Genomic DNA, 14,768 nt, shown 5'->3' on the forward strand with positions numbered 1-14,768 from the left:
GCTGATTATTCACCGCCCTGAATTATTTTTCAGAATACAATCCAAAGATATACTAGACTTGCCTTTAAAACAAAATGATGTTATCTCTGGCCCCATTCTAATACCACTCTATCAGAATAGCAGACATAGAAACCTTTGGAAGTCAGTGTGCCAATAGCACAATCTCAGTGTGTTTTGAGGAACACTTTCCCAGAATGCAGGGTGATATAGCCCACATACATTTGGGTATAGTAGTGTGTGACTGGCACCACCAAAACCTGGTTGATGGTCACTATTCAAGTGTCCTGGCAGGTATAGCCTCTCTGTGTTGGGTTACAGCCACATTGCCCAATTCACAAAGGTAAATATACAAAGCATATTTACTCACGTGTATTTATTATTACACCTAGGAGTAGCTCTTCACTTTTTTGCTATTAACCATTTCTGAGTGTTGAGTTACACCGAAGTCTAGATCAAAGTGTCATCAAATCAGGGGGTGGAGCCTTTCACAACAGGGTTTATGAGTGTAAAATTACTATTAGAAACTTTGCCCACATAGGTGGAGATATGCACCATGGAAGAGCCTTCCCTACGGGAAAGTACAGCGGAAATGATAATGTTTATTACTTTTCAGAAAATTATAAAAATTTGTTAAGGAATGATATAAATGTAAATTAATTTTTAAATATTTATTACTAAGCTATACCTAATAAAATACCATTTACAGAACATTTTCACCAAATGAAATATGCATTAAATAATTAGTTAACTTGAATAAAATTAATTTATACATTTCTAAATAATACTTGAAAAAATCTCCACCCTCATTACCATTTTTATCTTTATTTAATATGAGGTACATTTTGTTAAAAGTGATGTAAACTTTCTGTAAATTATTTTTAATTAAACTTTATTTATTTATTATTACATTTATTACGATTTAACACAATACGCTTCCATTATTTTATAAAGGAGCGTGTTGCAGTGTGTGAGTGGAAATGTGGGGTCTTCACTTACTCTGGTACTGGAGTACAAATGAATTGATACTTGTATGGCTGCATTAACTGTAGAAGTGTAGTTTGTGAATAATTATGGTCTTACTCGTTTGTGTGGATGTGTTCGTACTAGCATCTCCCTCCATAAATTTCCTTAAACGCCTCCCATTTAGACAAAAGTATTCCCTATTTTCCAGCCACTACCGACTGTCTCTCACACATTTACCACTAAAACGTACACCTACATATGCAGAACTCTCTTCCACCTTGACACAGATCTCTGCACAGAAAGAAGAAGAGGCGGAGGTCTCCGTCCCTAGGTTTGTGAATAGCATTTGCAGTATGTGAGTAGTAATACTGTAGTACTACTTTACATACTGCAACATGCTGTTTTGAATCATGCTCACAGTGCGTCAATGGGACAGTGTGTTTGGGGCCATTCCCCAATGGCCTATGGGATATAGCCTGTCTGGGTTGCAGCTAAAGTCAACATGTGCTAATGGAACGATTCCCACTGTGTTTGAAGGCTGCTGCTACAGAGTATGAGAGTTACCTTCTTAGTGTGTAAATGGCATAGTCCTAAGATGTTCAGGTCACATACCCAGCTATTCGAGTTGGAATCACAGATCAATGGGGTACACAGCCCACCTTTATGGACATCACAGTCCTCCTGCATTGGAGTCACAGTGTGCCCCTGCGTGAGCTTATGCTTCCCTATGTAGAGGTTCCACCCTGTGTTGGGGTTTCCACCAAAGGTGTGTGGAGGCACAGATCCAGTGACTTGTGCAAAGTGCTCTGCGGACCCTTTTCTCTAGGTTCCATGGTTTGTAAGAGATGCTTCGCAGTATCAGAGATGCACCTGCCTTGCTCGCCTAAGATAGAACTCACTGGTGAGACACAATCCCAAAGCGCGCTTGATACCCTAGTGGTAGCTGTGCTTCAACAACCAAGCCGTACTCAAAGGTAGGGTTCTGAAGGCTGGTACCAAACACAATGTAAAAAAAATTACCACAATCAATAGTGCCACGGTCCAACTAGAGGTATTGCTTTTTAAAGAAATACATCTTTTACACTTAGGATATGACTTAGAGGAGAGCAATAATTGACAATTCACCAGTCACCTGCTGCTTGTGGGGCTCTACCCAGAGGGCAGCAGGTGGCAGGTGTCCTGATGGTGCTGCTTTTAGTGGGTTTGCGGCTGGGACCACCATAGAACAGTCAGTGCTCACGCTAGAACAAATGATGATGAACGATCGCCGCTTTCTGGTGACCAGTCCACCAACCTATCAAAAGGTGCTTGCACCATGGCAGACTGCCATTGAAAGTTTGACGTGTGGTGTTTTTTCAAGGAAATATGACGTCTACTCTTATGGTGAGAAGCAACACACAGCAGGTTTGGGGGACGTCATGTGGGGACTAACAATGTATACTAGTTTGAGTTTCAATGCCAGGGACCAAGTAGCGTGACAGAATTTCCACCAAGGGCATGGTGAAATTGCCACTATGACATCTCCCTAGGCAGATATGGCCACTTTGATGGAAAAACTAATGCTGCCTGGACACATTCCAGGGTGGTGGTGGTGCCCCAGCAAAGTAGTAGACATGAAATCCATAATTTAGGCGCTCCATCAGGTCCCTATAGCAATAGAACAGTTGTAATAGTGAACACTGATAAATACTATAAGACTCTAACAGTTATGGTTCTCGAGGTATGATAAAAAAACAGATTTTACATATGATTACATCATAACCAAGATGGCTGCGACTGACCATTAAGTGAATGGGGCTCTGTGCACCTCTGGGACAGGTTTTGCAATACCTTGGAGTCACACCAGTACAGAAGTCGGGATGCCCTTCAGGCTCCGGGTCTTTGGCTAAATCACTACTACTGTGTACTGTCTCGCACAAGTCAGTGGGCTAGTTTTAATATGGAGAGAGACAAAGGAGCAGGGGTGACATACATTCTGCACAACACTGGTTTTACTACCGTTCTTGAAAATCTGCAAGGATTTCTAATGCAGCAGTAGGAAGGATTCTGCTGGCTCTACAGGGGGTGCACGTTAAAAAGCTGTACCCCCAAAATACGACAGATTGCCACCGCGCAAGCCGTTTCCCTGCAAGCAGGGTTAAAGATGGATCACTCTAGAGCAGAACAGGAGGTTGTTTGTATGCGCTCATACCAGCCAGAGCCTGGAGCACGGCTCGGAAGCACGTAGAGCTGCCATTAGAGGGTGTCTGTGATCAGAGACCAGCAGGCTAAAGCAAACAGGGCACATGGATAAGGTGAAAAAACATAGGGTGGGTCAGCTGCAACACATGGCGTCAGACGTGTGACCTTGCACAGAGTCAATTTGTTGAGGTCATCCTTCTCCGGCTTGGAGGTCAAATGAAACATCCAACATGGGATGTAAAGCAAGCATGTGTAGCCATCAGTCGCGGTCCACCCCAGTGATCGGGAACCCTGTCTCAGTTTGCGAAGTCACAGTTCCAGTGTACCACGAGCATCAGTTCCAATGTGCTGGAATCAATACGCCAGTGTGTAGGAGATTCTGTTTCATGTGGGAGTCACTTCCTCAGTGTGACTTCAGTGTCTCAGTGTGTTGGGAATATCCGTCTCAGCTTGGTGGGAATCAGAGTCCTATTGTATCAGCCTACAGCAGTGGTTAATTTGTAAAATAACAAGTGCCGGGGCTCTCGTCAGGAGGCAGCGCTAACAGGAGAAATGTGTTGGTGCAAACTGTCTTCTAACTAGAGCCCGACACTCATTATTCTGGAAAGAACTTGGCCTAATGGCTAGAGCTGCCGATTTCAGAACTGGGTTCGAGTCTCGGTGTGGCTCAACATCCTGTGATTCTGGGGAAAATCTTTGCCTTCCAAATGAGTGTGTCCTTAACTGGTGTATAAGCGCCGGTGCTGAGGATTAGGTGCCAGTGCTGAGCACCGGAAATCACCGGCTAAAATTAATCACTGGCCTACAGTCCAGAGGAGTGAGGGAAAGGCCATGGTGTGGAGGACTTAATATCACATTGTGTGGGGCTCCCGCTCAGTGTGTAAAGCTTACGGCCACAGAATGTTGCGGTTCACCGTCCGAGTGTGTTTTTGGTCACCGTCCCAATGTGTTTCGGTCCCACTGTTTTGGAGGTCTCAGTCCCATACATTGTGTGTTGGGGGAGGGGGGCAAATGCTAGGTCCTAATGTGCTACAGGCCACAGCCCTGTGTGTTTTTAGACATAGTGTGTTGGAATCACAAGTGCCACATGTCGAGCTAAAATTACCAGTGTGCAAAGAGTTTGAGTTTGTGTTTTGCGTTTTATGGTACCACTGTGTTGGCAGTGAATCAAGAGGCATGCTGTTCCTAGAAGTGGGAGAGAGGAAGAAAGAGGAGTAGCTCCTGTAAAGAGTAAGGGCCCTCACACACCCCAAGGGATGTCATGCTTCATCATAGGGCAGCTCCTCGTTGGGATGGCGCTGCAATGCCCAACGGGCCCCTGTAGGAGGGCTCTTTACCGGACATACCGGAGATCTTTTTAGACCGTAGTCTAGGCCGTAGAGGAAGTGGGTGTGTGTGGGGCGTGTGTTGCATTTCAGTGGTGAGTAGAGTGTAATGAGTGTGTGGATTAAAAATAACTACGGAAGCCCGCTGAACTAACTTTAATTAGTGGGTTCCATGTCATGATTAAAAATAGGTAATACTTGAGACTGGAGACGCTAATAGTCTCGTCAAGTATTTAAGTGTAGGTGGTGTAGGCATCACAGGGTTTTAAGACTAAAGAACCATTCTGCTGAAGCAAGTGGTTTTGAGCTGTCAGCGCAAGTGTGCTTGAGTTATAGTTATGGTGCAAAGGAGGTCTCAGTCTAAGTAAATTGAGGGAAGGAGGAGCCCAGACTGCTGGGTATCACAGTCCCAGCCTATTATTAGTTATGGTCAGGACCACTTAAATTATGCTATTCTGCGGATTCATTCTATTATGGATGATTGTGGATTTAGTGCTCTTGTCAAATAATCTATACTTTTCTGCATAATTTTCAGATTTCGACAATAAAGTGTTTCTAGTTCAAACAGAATAAAACGTTGCTAAAACAAAGCACCACACGTGGTGCAGTGCAGTGACAGACCCCTTGCAATGGTTAATTTGTCACCTTTTACTTTATTGTAGCTTATTGTTTTAGTCGGTGTTTAACTGATGCTAAAGATGTGAAATATCGGCCAGACAATTATGCTGTGTTCAAATGGTGAAATGATACAGTCACAGAATGTACCATGAGATGCGCCATGATCTACCTTTTCTTGATACATAATCTAGTCAACCCTCCTGCACACCGTGATCCTCATTGCAGCACATTTCTAGTGGATCTGGTTATAGTATATTGGAATGTAAGTCACAATGTGCAGAGCTAACACTCTCAGTATTTAGGGACCTGGTCAGTGTTCTGAGGGCTACAGTTCAAGTATGTTAAGTTGAGGTAACAGGATGGCAAGGCCAAAGTGCTAGTGTATTCAGTCAAGTGTTAGGATATTAAGCTGCCAGCCCTAGTGGGTTGGGAGTCAGTTTGTAGGGACACCGTCCCAGTTGTACTACATAGCCTGCATTGCTTGCCTTTTCTAAGCTACAAACTCAGGAATGTCCACTGACCACCTTCTGTCTTCGCCTTCAACAATCTGAGTGTTTTGGTTTTCCAAAGAAGGTACATAAGGACACTGTCCTGGCTTCTTTATTCGTTAGGATTAAACATGGTCGGATCTGTACCATTCAGAAATAAATATGGATTGAAGGGACGAATCAGTATTTATTTACTCACTATATGACTACAACACTCAAAGGAAAAGTCAAATGCATTCTAGAAACAAGTTGAATAGTGTAAATTGGACCTTTTGGGACCCTTGCAGCTGGTTGACTCCATACAGAAGTGAATCTTCAGGGTTTGGTTGCAAGACAAACTGGACTACAAGACCCTGTCTCTGTCATGTACACATCTGGAACTAGGAATGAGGAAAGGTCCAGGGATGTATCTTCTAGTGGGGTCTGATGTTTCCTGTGGCATGCAAGTAAAGCTGTTGTTGCACAGGTACAGATTGGAGGACATGGTAAGATATGAGTAGATTAACTACAGAATACCAAAGTTAATTTTGATTCTCATCAGTAAAGGTGTATCACAATGTGGGTACCAGTTTCTCTTTTCACGAAACCACCAATAAGTTGGCCAGTAGAAATTTTACCATGCATGAGGTGGCCAACCTGGTAATCGGGAAACCTAGTGTCTACTGTGTGGGCTAGTCAAATGCTGCATTTACACATGTGCCCACAGCTGATGTGTGAAGGTAGAGTAAAATGTATGGGAAGAGGCACTGGAGCATTTTTACTTTAAAAACACTCTGTAAAAGTGTTGGTTTGCATGGGCAAGCAAGGCAAGTTTGTGGTCCAGTAAGACGCACAGAGTATTTGACAACTTGCTCAAGGTCACTTGTTATCTGATGAATGTTACAGTGAGTCAGTGAAGGAGGAGGGAGATTTCAGTATCAGGTATGGACGCAGTGGAAGGCATTCTCTTGTCACCGTTCTTTTTTGGTCCAATCTTCTCGTGGACTTTAGCCTTCCACCAGATGTACTCCTTCTGTATCTCGATGACAGGATTGATTAGAAGTCTTAAGTGAATGAAGACAGAGGCGTCACAGTAGGGCACCGCGTTAGGCTCTGAGAGGAAGGTGTCTAGTTTCACTCTTTGGATTGGCAGTGAAGGTCATGAACTACTGTACTTTGCATCCAGGGCCATGAGGAGCATCAGACGTAATAAAAAGTAAGGTGCTCCACAACATCACGTCCGACAAAGGACAAAAAAAGCACGTGAGCATGATCATTGATCCCTCAATAGTAGACTTGTTTGAAAATGTCTTTGTGTCATTTACATTAAATGAAAGCAAATACAACACTGTTTAAATTCACTCAGTGCCTTGAGACCCTCACGGGTGAGTAGTGCGCCTACAATCCCCTGGTTGATTGATTGATACAGTCATAGGAAGAAACAAATAATTGTACTTATGGTAACTAGAAAACCTAGAAAGTTTATAAAGTCAGATAAATTGGTCTGGGCATTTTTTTTGCACAGAGGAGTTGTAGGAAGTTCTTTGCAGAACTCTACAATGTAGTACACAACATACCTACCTTGTGCATGCCATTATACTAGGGTGACCAGGCGTCCCGGGTTTGCCCGAATGGTTCCGGTTTTTCACCAGCTGTCCCGACAGATTTCAGGAAATGTAGCTCCTGTCCCGGTTTTTAGAGAGGGTCGACTGAAAACGGCAGGAGGTGTTTTTTAATGTTTTCAAAGCAGGGAAAGTTATCAGTTGTTTCAAGAAAACAATTTAATTATTAGACAAGCTACTGGGTTTAAAACATTGCTTTTTATGTATGTTCTAACTGCCTGTTCTGTAATTCTCTGCTGAGTAGTGCTGTTATTTTGTCCGCTCGCTTTAAGTACAATTGTAGTCCTTCTATTTCCTTGAAATGTCCCTGTTTTTGGCTTTAAAATTCGGGTCACCCTACATTATACACCCCTCTGATTAGATGTTGTTGTATTTGAAAAAGGCCTCATGATTCAGGTGTTGAGCCAGGAAGCCTGGTGGTAGCAATCTTTTCTTTGTGGCTATCATGTGTCAGTTCCTGGATTACTCTTCAATTAACTCCTTCCACTGCCAACCTCAGTCCCTTAATGGTGGATCTGGATCACTGAGGGAGATGTACAGTGTCCTGTTCCTAGAAATATATTTTATAATGGTGTTATTTGGATCCTAAGTCAGCTTACATGCAACATTCAGACATTTAGCACTCCAGGCCATCAAACTCGTATTGGCCCTCAAATGGACTATTTCAGATTAGAATGCAACTGGAAAATTTTGTGCTGCAGGCATAATCTCGCATAATTCTTTGTTATGCTTTTTATAAGAAATTCAACAAATTAGGCTATCATGCCACGTCGAGTAATTATGCGCCATTCGTGGTAAAAAATGTGCACGAGCGCACAGGAACAATGCAAGCAAAGAGAAAGCAATCAGATGTTTGTAGAGCTTGTGTATTTTTGCATTTTTTTTAGTACAATATGTCGTTTAGACTTCTGAATACAAGGAAGCATTTCAAGCTTAAAAATAGCACCAAATGTCTATTTTGCATTTCACGTAATTGCTCATAATTTTAGCATTATTTTTCTGAAACTTCAAATAATTATACAAAAACAAATTAGGCATATTATGCACACCGCATAAATACAATGTTTTCCAGTTTTTCATTTCGACTAGCATGTTCTGGTGGTCCACATGACCTATGGGTATATGGATTTTGTAATCAGGAAACTATGTATATTTCAATTTTTTCCAATGCCCCTATAATAGAAGCATTCAAGCTCTTGATCGATGACCTGACAAAAAGGTTAACTCCAGCATATCTCACTTTTACACCTAATTCAAACAGTCGAGACAGAATTGTTATGTAAATGATATTCTTTTAATTAATTGTCTAATGATGTTTTGGATACCTAACAGTGTTATTATTTTTTCATTTTCATGATTCTATGTGCATGTGCTAAGAACAATTGTTACTTACCTGTAAACAGGTGGTTCTCAAGTATTGGTGTCTTTCATAGATTCACATGCTTGAATATTCCCCGTCGTCGAAGTGGGAGTCCCACGGTAAATAAAATAGCAATAATGCTAAATATATATATATAAATATATATAAACATAATACAAGAAAAAGAAAGGAAATACAACTGAAATCCTCTAAAAACGATTCCTACATAGAAATGCAAGGCAAAGAGAAAAAACTATTTGTAACACATTAGTGTCATTATGTTAGTCCAAACTGCAGCCAATCAGGCGCCAGCACCCTCTAGAACCTTCTCCTCAGAAGCTCAACCCCTCAGATTTTTGTAGCACAAAGTAACCAAGAGTGTATGAGGAGAAGAGAGCCACTGAGGGGAGGAGGGTGGGTCGCATGTGAATCTATGAAAGACACCAATACTGGAGAACCACCTGTTTGCAGGTAAGTAACAATTGTTCTTCTCCAGTATTAGGGGAGTCTTTCATAGATTCACATGCTTGAATAGAATAGAAAGCAGTAACCTCCTAGAACTGAGATTGCTAGGCATATGAAGGAGAAATCAAGACAGTACTAATAATAATAATACAGTCATAGAACACATCATAGCAATCACAGGAAACCACAAGCCGGCATAGAGTACCGTCTTGACGCGACACAGAGGGGGCCCTCTTGATAACTGTCCACACCTGACACAGACTCCGCCGTCCCTCTCCCCCCCCCTTGCCCCCCCCTCTTCCCCGCCCCCCTCCCCCCTCCTGTCCTCCCCCCCATTCCACGCGGCCCCCCCCCTTCCCATCCCCCCCTCCTCCCCCGAGGACTGAGGCCTTTTCACGGCGGAGACGTCCCCTGCCACTTTCGCCTCCCTGCTGCTCGTTCCCTCCCCCCCCCCTCCCTTGCCGTACAGCCGCGACAGCGCCGCCTCCACACTCGTCCCCGCCCCCGCATATCCCACATCGGATGCACCACACACAGCTAGGGTCCTAGGCACACTGCCACACGCACGAATGCTAGTCCAACAGTTATTGAAATGTTTCTTCCCCCCCCTGTATTGGACTACCCAGTTAACTTTTTTGGTTGACACAGAGGCCGATCATACTGTGCCCTAGATCATACCCGGCCACACTTCCTCGTCTACATCTCACGTGCGGCTGCTTCGATGCGCCCAGGACCAGGAAGCGGACACCCAGCGATCCATGCGACGTTGGAGGGTATCCTGTTGCCTCTATCCTCAGCTACTTGGCTCGGGGGACTCCATTTCACACAATGACTGTTGACTTTTTCTTCTTGAACACACTGGTCCCTTCTTGCAGTGCTGCGAACTGCGGGCACTGCACCATGGTTCACTTCCTGGCACAGTCACTTATGTACTAATGCACCTCTACCAGCAACTGTTTATTTTCACTCATGTGTAACTGCTGTGTCGACATGTGCCATCTGCTGGGTACTGTTTGTGGCAATAATCCGCTGTTATGACACTGTATAATTGACTATTGGTTTATCTGTGAAATTAAATAAAGTTTGAGACCGTTGGTCTTTAAAAAAAAAAAAATATATAGCAATCACAGGAAACACTAAGGAGGAGGGAACAGAGGCCCACCTTACTGAAAAAGATGGTGAAGCACCGCCTGTCCCACTGCGGTATCCGCTTCATTGATGGCATCCAAACAGTAATGTTTGGTGAAGGTGTGCCTGCTGGACCATGTCGCTGCACGGCAGATCTGATGAAGTGGCAGACCAGCAAACAAGGCGGTGGATGAAGACATCGCCCTCGTAGAATGAGCCCTCACTGAAGACTGCAATGGTTTGCCCGCTTGTTGGTGGCAGAAGGCAATGGCTGAGGAAAGCCACCGGGCAATAGTCGGCTTGGAAACTGGATGTCCCCTGCGCAGTCGTCCGTAGGCAATGAACAGTTGGTCGGACTTGCGGAAGGGGGCAGTTCTGGCAATGTAAAATTTAAGACATCGTTTGATGTCCAGAGAATGTAAGCGCTGCTCCGCCGGAGATTTTGGGTCCGGAGGAACACAGGCTCATTCAAATGAAAATCCCTAGGTACTTTAGGTAGGAAAGAGGGGTTGGTACGAAGTGCCACTCCGTTAGGTTTGAACTGTAGATAAGGCGGTTTGACAGTAAAAGCGTGAAGGTCGCTCACGCGACGAGATGAGGTCAAAGCCAGGAGAAGTGCAACCTTCCAGGTGATGAATTTAATATCCGCCCTATGGATAGGCTCAAATGGCGACTTCATAAGTTGAGATAGTACCACGTTGAGGTGCCAAGCTGGAGGAGGGCGACGCACAGGTGGGAACTTGCGGAAGAGCCCTTTGAAGAATTGGCGTATAATTCGTGATGAACAGAGGGATGAAGAGCCATCATGTCGGAAACGAGATATTGCAGCTAAAAAAACTCTCAGTGTAGCATGAGAGAGTCCTGACTGAGCGAGGCTCAAAAAGAATGGAAGGAGCTGCTCAGGAGTGGAATGGATGGGATGGATATTGGCTGTAGCGCAACAATGACAGAACCGCTTCCACTTAAGTTTGTAAGTCTTGATGGTAGACGGAGCTCTGGCATGAGCTAGGATGTCTCTGCACTCCTGGGATATGTTCAAGCCAGCGAATTCAAGGTGCTCAGGTTCCATGCCCACAACTGCAGCGTTGAGGGATCCGGATGACACACTAAGCCCCTGTCCATAGTTAGAAGGTCTGGACGAGGACGTAGAGGAATGGGCTCGCACTGGGACATTAGAAGCAGTTCCGAAAACCATGCCTGTCTGGGCCAACGAGGTGCGATCAACAGGATGTGGCAGGGCTGGCTCTGCATCTTCCACAGTACCCGCGGTATTAATGGGAGCGGCGGAAAAGCGTAAGCGAATAGATAACACCAGTTGATCAAAAGGGCATTCCTGCAGGACCCTGGGTGGGGATGCCAACTTGCATAAGACAGGCATTTCCGATTCTCCGGTGTTGCAAAGAGATCCAGATCTGGGTGACCCCATTGGCGGAACACAAGATCCAGAGTCGGTTGGTGCAGTTCCCATTCGTGTGTTGAGGAAGTGGACCTGCTCAAAGAGTCCGCCAGGAGGTTGGACAAGCCCGGAAGGTGGACAGCTGTCAAGGTGATGTGATGGCGAAGAGCCCAATCCCAGATCGACTGGGCCAAGCGGGACAGAGGTGGAGACCTGGTCCCTCCCTGCTTGTTCACGTAGTGCATACTGGTGGTGTTGTCTGTTTGGATTAGCACTGACTCCCCGTGAACAACTGGGAGGAAGGACTTGAGCGCTAGAAAGATCGCCATCAATTCTAGCCTGTTTATATGCCACGTGCGCTGCGTCGGCGACCACTTGCCCTTGATGGAGAGACCCTGGAGATGAGTGCCCCACCCCTCTAAGGAGGCGTCCGTCGTCAGCGTAAGGTCTGGAGCATGATCGAGGAAGGACACACCCATTTCCAGATTTGCGGGCTGCGCCCACCAAAACAGGCTCATTTTCATGCGGGCTGTGGCGGCAACTAGGTCGTTGAAGGATCCGGAGACCTGACGCCACTGTAAGTCCAGTTCTTCCTGAATAGGACGGGTGCCCAGCCTGCAATTTGGGATCAGTGCGATACAAGATGAAGCCATTCCCAAGAATGATTTTAACGTCCGAACAGAAACGGACTGTTTTCGTAGAATGAGTGAGACCAGACGAAGGATCTTGAGACGCCGCTCTTCTGAGACAAACGCTTTTGAGAGCTGCGTGTCTAGGATCGCTCCCAGGAATGATCTGGTCTGCAGAGGTGCAAACTGTGACTTCTCGATGTTGATGGTCAACCCCAGAGAGCGAAACACTTGCTGGCAAAGGTGCGTGTCCCGACACAGCTGATGGTGGCATTGAGACTTGAGAAGGCAATCGTCTAAATAGGGAAAGATCTGAACTCCTTGTAGATGCAGGTGAGCCACCACCGGGGCCAGTACCTTCGTGAACACACGAGGAGCTGAACGCAGTCCGAAGGGTAGAACTTTGAACTGAAAATGCATTGGTCCCACTTTGAAACGCAGGTACTGGCGATGTTGTTCGATTATCGGAACATGAAAGTATGGGTCTTGAAGATCTATGGTGGTCATAAAATCCTCGCTGGATAGAAGACGCAGGACTCTCAGTAGCGGGAGTCCATATTCATCCAAAAGCAAATGAATGCCTGTATCCCAATAATACACAGAGTGGACCTTGGCTGAGGAAAATTTCTCTCGCACGTCATGCCACTGGCTTTTCGGTGTATAATTCCTACTTCTAGGCAGTGCTTGAGTTGAGATGCATGAGGGTCTATTTTATATCTGAAAAGTACGCTCAGTCAACACGGTTTGTCACATCCAATTCGTTATCCCATATTTGAATTCTATACATCATTGTATACAGAAAGCAGTTCTCCTTTGATACATTTTTTCCAGCACTGGTGGAGGAAACAGGTCAGATTTTAATGTGCTACATTTGTGCATGCACCACTTGCAAACACTATTTGTGTATGCATCTGTTAGTACAGTAGAGCCCGAAATATTGGCTTTGCCAGTGCTTGTTTTAAATGCCCCTGTCAGATATACATCTTTAATACTGGTTTATCTCTCTTCCCCGAGCACGGGCTGGCATTCCTTGTGAAGTGTCAACCAGCCAGGCATATACAGGTCAGTCCCAGTTTAATTCCACAAACTCCCACAGCACTCTGTCACTCCTGAATTACCTTTCTCCATTGTGACACACAGCCATGCCTAGTTTAACATTGTCCTTCGGAGACATATAGCCTGTCCTGCTTTATCTCTTTTACAGGTACACACAATCATTAACTCTCTCCCTAGCCACATACACGCGCAGTCACTCAGTATAAATCTCTCTCTTGATTTTATCATTACCCCATGCTTGGGCGTCTCCACTCCATGTTTAGCATTTGGTGGTCATGAGTTTACACATCATAATACTTCCCTGGCACTTGACGCTCTGAGCCCGTGCTTAATGCAGATGCCTCTACACTCCGGGCTCAGCATTCAGGCTTCTGCAATTCATGCTGAGAGTTCAGGCCTCTACACTCTATGCTCAGGGTTCAGTCCTCAACACTCCATGCATAATATTAATGACTCTCCACTTCATGCCTAGTATTCAGTCCTTGGCACTCCATACTCTGTCGTCATGCCTGAATGTCAAATTGTTCAGGTTTCTACTGCTTATGCACACAAGTTAACGCTTCATACTCCGGACCGAACACTCAGTGCCAGATTTGCAAAATGATTGTGTTTCCTTTGTGTCATGCAAGGTTGTGCAATGGCACCTTGCATGGCACTGGGTGGCTTGGTAAATCCAGAGTAATGTAGTGCAGCACAAGTCGCCATCTTGCATTACTCTGCACCGGGAAGGCGTTACATGGGTGAAGAGTAGGTATTTCCCCACACACACCCATGGTTTCTGGCACATTCCCAGATTTACTAATGCGTCCAAATGCTAAGCTTTCCTGATCGAGGTGCAACAAGGAGAAATATTTTTATTTCTCCTTGTTGTTTCCTCTTTCGAAGTGTGCTGCAGACTGAAAAAACCTCCACAGATTGTGTTTTTAACCTGCCGGCAACGCAGGCACATTTGAACCATGGCTCAAGGTGCCTACTTTGGCACTAGGCAGCACATAGTGCACCAGCACAGTGAGAAATCAGGAATGCACCATACCTTAGTTGATATGGAGCATTTCTGCTCTCTCCATTTGATGTAGCTCAGCAAGTTATCTTGCTGCGTTGCCCAGCGTCAAATGTTAGTAAATCTGGCCTTTAATGTTCAGATCTTGGCAACATGTGCTTATTGCTCAAGCCCTGAAACTCAATTCTTAGGCTTTGTTGCACCTTACTCAGCTACTGGGCCCTTGCTTAGTCCTCCATGCTCTGTATTCAGGCCCTTGCACCTTATTGTCAAGCTTTAATACACACATGCCTTAAGTCACCAAGTGGCCAGGAATAGCAGAAGTGACATCATAGACTCTCTGATTTCCGATGACATCACAGGAAGTGGCGTCACATTAGTTTTGACTCTGATTAGTTCACATGAAGGTATGTCTCGTGACCTTTTGTACTGATAACAGCCCAAAAAGTGACAAGTTAAAAAAAAAACAATATCCAGATGCGTAACTATCATTTGTCCAGGTACAGCCATTCGGAGCCAGGTACCGCCATTACATCCCAGTAACAGCTCACGTGCCCA

The 14,768-nt window shown here is 45.0% G+C and overlaps 2 protein-coding genes across 10 annotated transcripts in view; one reads left to right on the forward strand and one right to left on the reverse strand.

Annotated features, from left to right (window-relative positions):
* Positions 1 to 14,768, reverse strand: part of LOC144791525 (uncharacterized) — an 826,098-nt gene that overhangs the window by 734,095 nt on the left and 77,235 nt on the right. Inside the window, exon 3 of one of the 9 annotated variants that reach the window (XR_013602419.1) lies at positions 7,136 to 7,263. The exons of the other annotated variants lie outside the window; for them this stretch is intronic. The gene's annotated coding sequence lies outside the window, so the exon portion shown is untranslated. The remainder of the gene's footprint in view (positions 1 to 7,135; positions 7,264 to 14,768) is intronic. 9 annotated transcript variants of the gene reach the window in all.
* Positions 1 to 14,768, forward strand: part of ANK1 (ankyrin 1) — a 1,318,767-nt gene that overhangs the window by 585 nt on the left and 1,303,414 nt on the right. The window lies entirely within an intron of this gene.

This window comes from Lissotriton helveticus, chromosome 11, assembly GCF_964261635.1.
Source record: "Lissotriton helveticus chromosome 11, aLisHel1.1, whole genome shotgun sequence".
Classification (NCBI taxonomy): Eukaryota; Metazoa; Chordata; class Amphibia; order Caudata; family Salamandridae; genus Lissotriton; species Lissotriton helveticus.